This window comes from Dendrobium catenatum, unplaced genomic scaffold, assembly GCF_001605985.2.
Source record: "Dendrobium catenatum unplaced genomic scaffold, ASM160598v2 fragScaff_scaffold_716, whole genome shotgun sequence".
Taxonomy (NCBI): domain Eukaryota; kingdom Viridiplantae; phylum Streptophyta; class Magnoliopsida; order Asparagales; family Orchidaceae; genus Dendrobium; species Dendrobium catenatum.
Window position 1 is genome coordinate 6,753,793 of NW_021319178.1, and position 8,568 is coordinate 6,762,360.

Consider the following 8,568-nt stretch of genomic DNA (forward strand, 5'->3'; position numbering starts at 1 on the left):
ATTTGTAGGTTGAAGGCGACGCTCCAGTGTAATCCATACGTCGTGGGCGGTGCGCAGAGTGATCACGTATGGAAGAATTCCTGGAGAGATCGTAGATAGAAGCGCCGAGACAAGATTGCGATCGATCAGACGCCAGCGACTTTGATCAAGAACGGCAGAGTCCGGTGGGCAGAGGGAAATGCCGGAGAGATGACCTTCATATCCATTTGCGGCGAAGTGTTGATACAACTGAAGCCGCCAGATCGAGTAATTTTCGGAAGTTAGAAGAGTGGGAACAAGGTTCTTGATATTTGAGATTAGAAATTTTAGATGAACGGGAATGATCAACTCGAAATCTTGACCGGAGACGGTGGATTGTTGTCGGTGAGAGCCGACTGAGGCTTCGTCACCCATGAGTACAGAGAGGAAGCGGATTGATGGAGAGAAGAGAAAAAAAAATTGCTGAGGAGCTCTAAGGCTCTGATACCATGTGAATTAGATGAGAGGTGAGGAAGATAATTGAAAAGAACAGAGTAAATGAAGAATAGTAAATTGTCTATTATATTCTTATTATTACAGCAAGCATAAGTTTATATAGAGAAAATAAACTAACGGAAACTCAAGAAGTTACAATGCCGTGGCAATTCTTTTAAATTGCCTGAGCTTATTAGCTATCTTAACAACAAGTTCACCATAATTATAGCCTTGGCAGCATCACGCGGCTGTTATCAATTTCTCAAAAGCAATAAAAATTAAAAAAATGCAATAAAACCTAACCTACTACTAATAAATACGATCTTTCCACTTAAAGCACAGTCCAAACAACAATCTCTCCCAACATCCACTACACTCCAGCTTTCTTCTCATCAAACCTGAAGCACCACCTAGTCCTTTCCTTTATCTCTCTCTTATGTTGTTTCATATGTAATTCTCATCTAAAAGCTTCACAAAACAACAAAATCTTGCAGGTCACCAAATGGATTGCCTCTCTGACTGGCCCGAACCGGTTGTGCGTGTCCAATCTCTCAGCGACAGTGGCACCATCATCCTCTCTCCCCAATATATCAAGCCATCCGATCAGCGCCCCACTGAAGCCAATTCACACAGTGATTTCAATATCCCTATAGTCGACCTTGGCGTCGGAACCGACGCCAAAGTGGTGGCCGTGGCTGTATCGAAGGCGTGCATGGAGTGGGGGTTTTTCCAGGCGGTAAACCATGGTGTAAGCCCCGAACTTTTACACCGCACTCGTGAACTATGGCGCGGATTCTTCCACCTTCCTATGGAAACAAAGGAAGCCTATGCTAACTCTCTCAAAACATAAGAGGGATACGGTAGCCGAGTTGGGATTGAGAAAGGTGCCCTTCTTGACTGGGGTGACTACTTCTTTCTCCACTTCTTCCCACAGAGCCTCAAGAGCCATGGAAACTGGCGCGCCTTACCTGCTTCACTAAGGTACGCATTTGTGCAAACACTTTATATGCCCTGATGCATGCTTACGGTGTCGTCGTTGGTGATAGGGAGACGGTGGATGAGTACGGGAGAGAAGTGACGAAGCTGTGTGTGAGAATTATGGGAATGCTGTCGCTGGGTTTGGGGCTTGAAGAGGAGAGGATGAAGAGGGCTTTTGGTGGTGAGGAGGCAGGAGTTTGCATGAGGGTGAATTACTACCCGAAATGCCCGCAGCCGGAGCTGGCTCTCGGCCTATCGTCGCATTCGGATCGCGGCGGTATCACCGTGCTTTTACCGGATGATAAAGTGCAGGGGTTGCAGGTCAAGCACCGTGGTGTCTGGGTTACCGTGCAGCCCATGGCCAACGCTTTTATCATAAACATCGGCGACCAAGTTCAGGTTGTTCTTCTCACATTCTCTCTTTGATGATAATTATCCCTCTTTGAATATATGCTGATCATTCGAGTATCACGTTTTGGAAGAGAGAGAGAGAGAGAGAAGCGGCTGGTAATAAGGTTCGTCGTACACGGATAAAAAGGACACCCGCTATTGATGCATGTGATGGAAAGTTTGTATCTTTGTGATCTTGCTTATATGGGTCAAAAGCTGGACTCTTTTATGCACTGGCGAGGTGAGCTTATTAAGCTCATTAGTCAAGTTTGAACACAGTCAAACCTGACTCGTGAGCTCGTTGAGCTGACTCGACTAAAAAATAATATAGAAATAACCTAATATATTAAGTAGTCCCCGGAAGCGAGTGGAAATACTGAAGAGGGCAACAAACCTCGGGACCAAGGGGAAAGGCTGAAGAGGGCGGCGAACCACGAGACCAAGCGTGAAGAGGGCGAGAGGCCACAGGGATTGAGTGGGAGTTGCGTACTAGTGTGAGTCGCGGGAAGAGGGCCTTCAGGCCTTTTGTGCTTGACCTGTGCATGTGTGGATTGAGGCGGCGTGCGTGTGCTCGACTGGAAGGAGCGGACCTCAATACCAAGCGAATCCCTTGTGCGCTCAACAGGACGGAGCTGACCTCGTGTCGCATGTGCTCAACAGGATGGAGCGGGAATTCGAAACACACGAGCGGGAAAATCGGATGATTCGAGCTCGAGCCATTCGACGAGCCGACTTGCAGTGCGACGAGTTGAGCTCAACTCGAGGTTGAGTTCGAGCTGAAGTTCTGACTAAAGAGCCGAGCTCGATAAGACAATTATTAGACTTGACTCTACTCGTTTACACCCCTTCCTCTGTTATTTTCTTCTTGTGTGGCTGCAAAATATTATATTATTGTATTATAGAGAGAAATTTTATAATTGATCCAAGTAAATGAACATGCAACATATAGGGCATATATTTTCTTAGGCACTGAAACACATTTTATGAGTGACATAAGCACCTTACAAACTAAATTAGATAACATAAAAAGTAAAATCTAGAGTGTCAGCTAGTAGATACACCGTTAAAAAAAGTATTAATAATATCATTTGACTATTATTTTTTAAATTTTTTTTTATTAATTTTCAGATATTTCTATGATGAAATATTATTTTATGCAATTATGATAGTGAAGTTATTTTTTCCATAATAATTATACAATCAACTTTATAAAATAATAAAATGCTATAGTCAGTCCCATATAGACTCAAAGATGTGAAATTGCAATAGGAAAGGTTTTGTTTGAGATGATTTTTTTACTGTTTCTTTAAGAAAAATTTAATTTTTGTATAAAAAATTATTTTAATAAGCAATAAATAAGTAATCCAAAACGAAATCTTAACTGGTTATAAAACACATCTTTTGATTATACATTTTTTTGCAAAGAAGTGACAAATTAGAGATTAAAGAGCTAAATTTGTTTCTGCGAGGTTTTGAGCAACGCCACTTGCTGCAGCGTGGAGCATCGCGTGTTAGTGAACTCGGAGGCAGAGCGGCTTTCGCTCGCTACCTTTTACAATCCGAAGAGCGACCTACTAGTGGGGCCCATTCAGGAGCTGGTGGGTCCCGGACAACCAGCACTGTATCAGCCCATGACCTTCGACCAATACCGACAGCACGTGAGAAAACGCGGTCTTCATGGGAAGTCGCAGGTAGAATCGCTCAAGGCCGTCGATCCTGACCCTTCATCCTGCAACATGATTGGCCCATCAATCACCCTTGGTTAATAATCGTAACAATCAAATGCAGTTATAAATATTAGTGCCACAAGTTACATCAGGGGAGGAGTCAGAAATTTTTTTTAATGGGGACACAAATAAATACTAGCCATTAAATAACTCTTAAATAATATTTTTCTTTAGTGTAATCATATATCTTAATATAAGATTTTATAGTTGTTCATATTAAAAAAGTATAGTTATAACACTCTCTATCTTATTATTTTTCGAGAAATTAATATATTTCGCTTAAGATTATGTCAATGAATTGAGTTCAAATAAATTACTTTTATAATTAAGATTATTTTTTTTTCTGCTTCTTAAAGGAGTTTTCAAGTATAAAAATTAAAAATTTTTGTACTAAAAAATTACTTTAAGAAACAATAAAAAAAATCTTCCCAAACAAAACCTTAGATGTTTGTGTTTGAATTGATGTAGAATGGAATGACCTCCCTCTTTTTATTTTGTTTTGTTAAGGGAAGTTTCCTCTTAAGGAAGAAAAATCTATAAATAAAGTTGAAATATAATGATGGAATACTGTTTAGTGCTTCTGACTTTCAAACTGATTGTGTCAATAGGAGAATATTTTGTTAATTATAATGATAAGCTTAAAATGCTTCAGGTTTTATAATTAAGCACAATCATTCCAAGCTTATATGGTACATATCGGACATGTGAAACGAATAATATAAATTTGTCTTATAGAGATAGATTCCCCACCTTGAGAATTTGTTTTAAATAAAACTTCATTTTTAAATATTTAGATTTTGTTTGGAACAAAATTTAATAATATTTTTTACTACTTTCAAAAATTTTTTATCTTATTAAATATTTAAAAAAATAATAAAAATGTTATTCCAAACAAAATTTTAATAGAACATAGTAGTTTTTTGTCCGCCCGGAATGCCAAAGCTCGTTTTCACTCTAAGAGTACAATAAAAAATGCACCGTCATTTTCATGTACATTATTATTATTATTATTATTATTACTGGTTAAAACTCAATAATGGGCCTACGTATTAATTTAAAAAATAGATTACAAGTCCTTAAAGTGATCAATTGCCATTAATGCTCAAAGAAATATACTAAAAAATAAAAGAAAATATAGGTAGTCAATGATCCCTAAAAATATACAATTCAAGAAAAAAAAAAAACAAAGTGGAGGCTGGAAACCCCCACGAAAAAATAAGCCCCAGCTCAATCAATATGAAAGCTCAATCAGGAACTAAAATTTGTACCTACAAAAAATATAAAATAACTGAAGAAACTACATCAGATTATACAAAATAAAAGGCTAAAACCTCAACGACAACCCACCAAAACAGGAATAATTATTTTGTGCGGACACCAGACGCCTCCTGGAGTTGAATCAGAGCGCGTCACGTCATCTTTTTACTATGTACCGTGACTATATATGTACCACTGTGCACTGTGTGATATGACACGCTTTAATATTGGCCTCCGAATAATCTGATGTCCGCACAATCTCTCCCAAAACAGCCACCAAAAGATAAAACACACCGAAACCAAAGTCCCACCAACAAACAGCCACCAACCTGAAATGTACATAAATGTTTTGTGTGTCAGTAGATTCGTTTTTGCGACAGTAGACATAAGACAATGGCAGTGGCTTTGTCATCTTGCTTTTTTACAATTATTAGATGAATGGGGGATTTATTGATCACATTTATCATTTGATTTATATATTGATGTAAACCTTAATTCTAAAATTCAAAAAGAAGTATTGGCGATTTGCCTATTTCGAAAGCCTTGTTGTCTTAAACCTGTAGTGCTACAATGTTATTCTCCATCTTTTAGTGGTGCTGAGAAAATCTCTGGGAGAGAGAGGATAATTTCTACGTGAAAAAACCAGGAAAAGGCTTTACTTACACATGTTCTGGAGGTGCAAAGGAGGGGAAATTCAGTGGTTTAAAGACTTTTCTTTATATTAGCTTGGAGATTTGCCATCCTATTCTCAGTGCGATGATATAGGTTATATAGAGGAAATAATGATAAATTATTCGAAAAAGTGGTATCAACTTATCATCTCTTGTTGCTATGATTTGATTGCAAGAGGCATCAATAATTATAATGGAAGTGAAAAGATGATTTCTGAAAAAAGTTCTCTAGACACATATCAAATGAGATTTAATTTATGTTCTCTATCTTTTCTTTTTTTTTTTTCACTAGATGGTTTATTGGAGCTTGGAGGATGCTTAAAGTTGATTTCAATTTGGTATGTGGGTGACATCTTGATCATACTTGTAAGATTAGCTAGAGTAACATTGTAGGAGAGACGAGATATGCTGAGCAAAGAGAAGTGCAACAATATTTTATCACACTGTGTGAATAGTGGGACTAGAATCATGTCCAAAATTTACTTATTAAATATATATTCATAGGGTTAGAAAGATTAATAGGAGATGATACACCTAAGAAAATCATGAAATAATATATAATTTAGTTGTTACTCTTGAGTGTGAAACAGGGAAGAACGAAAGAAAGAAGGAAAGAAAATGAAAAAGTTATAAAAAGACTTCTCATAATTCCTAAAAGGCAGAATACAACAGGTATATATAGTTGGAAATAAAAGACTAAGGGAAATTAACGTCTAAGTGACGTGGCATTAGTTATACAAGAAAGTACACTTCTTGTATAGCTTACAGGCCCCCGCAAACTAATGACTATGGAGCAGTAATTAGTTTGTTACAAAGAAATTTAAATCTTCGTATAGGAAGTGGCTTCGTGAACACATCTGCTATTTGATCATTGGTACATATGTGGTGAACTGATAACTGATTTGAGCGGATGCAGTCTCTTATAAAATGGCAGTCCAAGTCGATATGTTTTGTTCTGGCGTGATATACTGGATTGTTGGCGAGAGCAATGACGGATGTATTATCACAGTAAACGGTTGTAGGTGTAGTCTGTGGAAGATGAAAGTCCGCAAGAAGTCGTCGAAGCCAAATAACTTCCGAAGCTTCGGATGCCAACGCTCGGTATTCTGCTTCAGTAGATGAGCGTGCGACTATTGATAGCTTTTTAGCTTGCCAGGAGATAAGAGATTTACCCAGAAAGTTACAATAACCGGAAATGGATTTTCAGTCATGGGTGTTGTTGGCCCAGTCATCATCAACGCAGCCATGTAGAGTTAAGTTATCTCGGTATAATGAAATGCCTGTTGAAGTTGAGCATTGGATGTACCGAAGTAGCCTTTTAAGTTCATCAAAGTTGCTGTGAGGGGGGCGTGCATATGTTTTCTCAATTTATGCACGGCGAACTGGATGTCTGGACGGGTTAGGGTGAGGTATTGGAGCGAGCCAATGAGTTGACGATAGAGATGTGGGTTGGGGAAGTCTGTGCTTGGGCTGGGTGAGGATCCGAGTTTGCAGGAAATGGGAGTGGCCACCGGTTTAGAGTTCTGCATGCCGCCTCTTTCCAATATTCGTTTTGCATATTGCTGTTGGTGAAGAAGCACGCCGTAGGAGGTGTTGGTAGTTTGAATGCCAAGAAAGTTGGCTAGAGGTCACAAGTTCCGCATTTGGAACCAATCATGCAATTAAACTTGTTAGAAGGCGTGCAATCTCCGATTTCGAGTTGCTGGTGAGTAGAATATCATCGACATAGATAAGGATGTAGAGTTTGTTGGAGCCCGATTTGTAAATGAAAATAGACGGGTCAGCGTTGCTAATTTGAAACCCGAAAGATTGAAGATGATGAGAAAGAGTAGCGTACCATTCTCGTGGGGATTGTTTGAGTCCGTATAGAGCCTTGTTGAGTTTGTACACGAACGTTGGATGGACGACGTCTTGAAATCCGGGCAGTTGTTCCATGTAGACGGTTTCGAATAGCTGACCGTGCAAGAAAGCGTTGGAGACGTCGAGCTGGTGGATGTCCCATTTAAAGTGAAGAGCAATGAGGATAAAGACACGGACAGTGGGAATTTTGGCGACATGACTGAAGGTCTCCATGTAATCAATGTCGTATTCTTGATTAAAGCCCTTAGCGACAAGCCGAGCTTTGTACCGTGCAACGGTGCCATCAGATTTAAGTTTCGTTCTATAAGTCCATTTGCATCCGAGTACATTCTGAGTCGGATGGGAAGGCACGAAATCCCAAGTTCCTTGTGTTTGTAAGGCTTAAAAGTCTCGCGACATGGCGGCACGCCAGTGCTCACTTTTGCTAGCTTGATTGTATGTCGTGGGTTCGGCGTCATGGAGAATGTGAGATAGATTAAAAATATTCTTCGGTTTTAAGTTTCCTGTCTTTGATATGGTGACCATGTGACGAGTATTAGGTTGGGGTGTGGGAAGTGCATTGCAGACATTCGGAATAGGTGATGGTGAGATGATGTTTTGGCTGTTGGAGGTAGCGGGTAAGGGAGTAGTCATTGGGTGCCGAGTTTGAGTAGTTAGATGGGTCGGATGTGTATTTTGAGTGGGAGCATGAGTATGATTATGTATGGCAAGAGGAAGGCTGTTGGTGGGAACGAGAAGCAGCAGGGGTATGTTTTGAGGCGAGCTGTTTGTCGTTGTTTGCTGGGTTGTGAGTGTTTTGAAAGGAAAGATTTGTTCATTAAAAACCACGTGGAGAGATGTATAGACCTTGTTGCTATTGAGATCAAGACAGCGATAGCCTTTTTGAAGAGGGGCATAGCCGATAAAAACGTAAGGAAGAGAAAGCAGAGAGAGTTTGTCGCAGGAATATGGTTTGAGCCAAGGATAGCATAAGGAGCCGAACACCTTCAGATTTCGATAGTTTGGTGGTTCTTGATACAGGGTTTCATAAGGCGATTTGTTGTGCGTATTTGGGGATGGTAGTATATTAATTAGATGGACAGCGGTGAGCAGGGTATCTATCCAAAGATAAAGCGGTAGAGATGCTTCGATGAGCAGAGTGCGGGTGGTTTTGGTAATGTGGCGATGTTTGCGTTCGGCCACGCCATTTTGAGAAGGCGTATAAGGGCATGTGAATTCGTGAAGGATACCTT

General features: G+C 39.8%; 1 pseudogene; it reads left to right on the forward strand.

The window, feature by feature from the left end:
- The first annotated feature begins 714 nt into the window (after positions 1–714).
- On the forward strand, positions 715–3,609 carry LOC110109591 (annotated as a pseudogene).
- Positions 3,610–8,568: the final 4,959 nt, after the last annotated feature.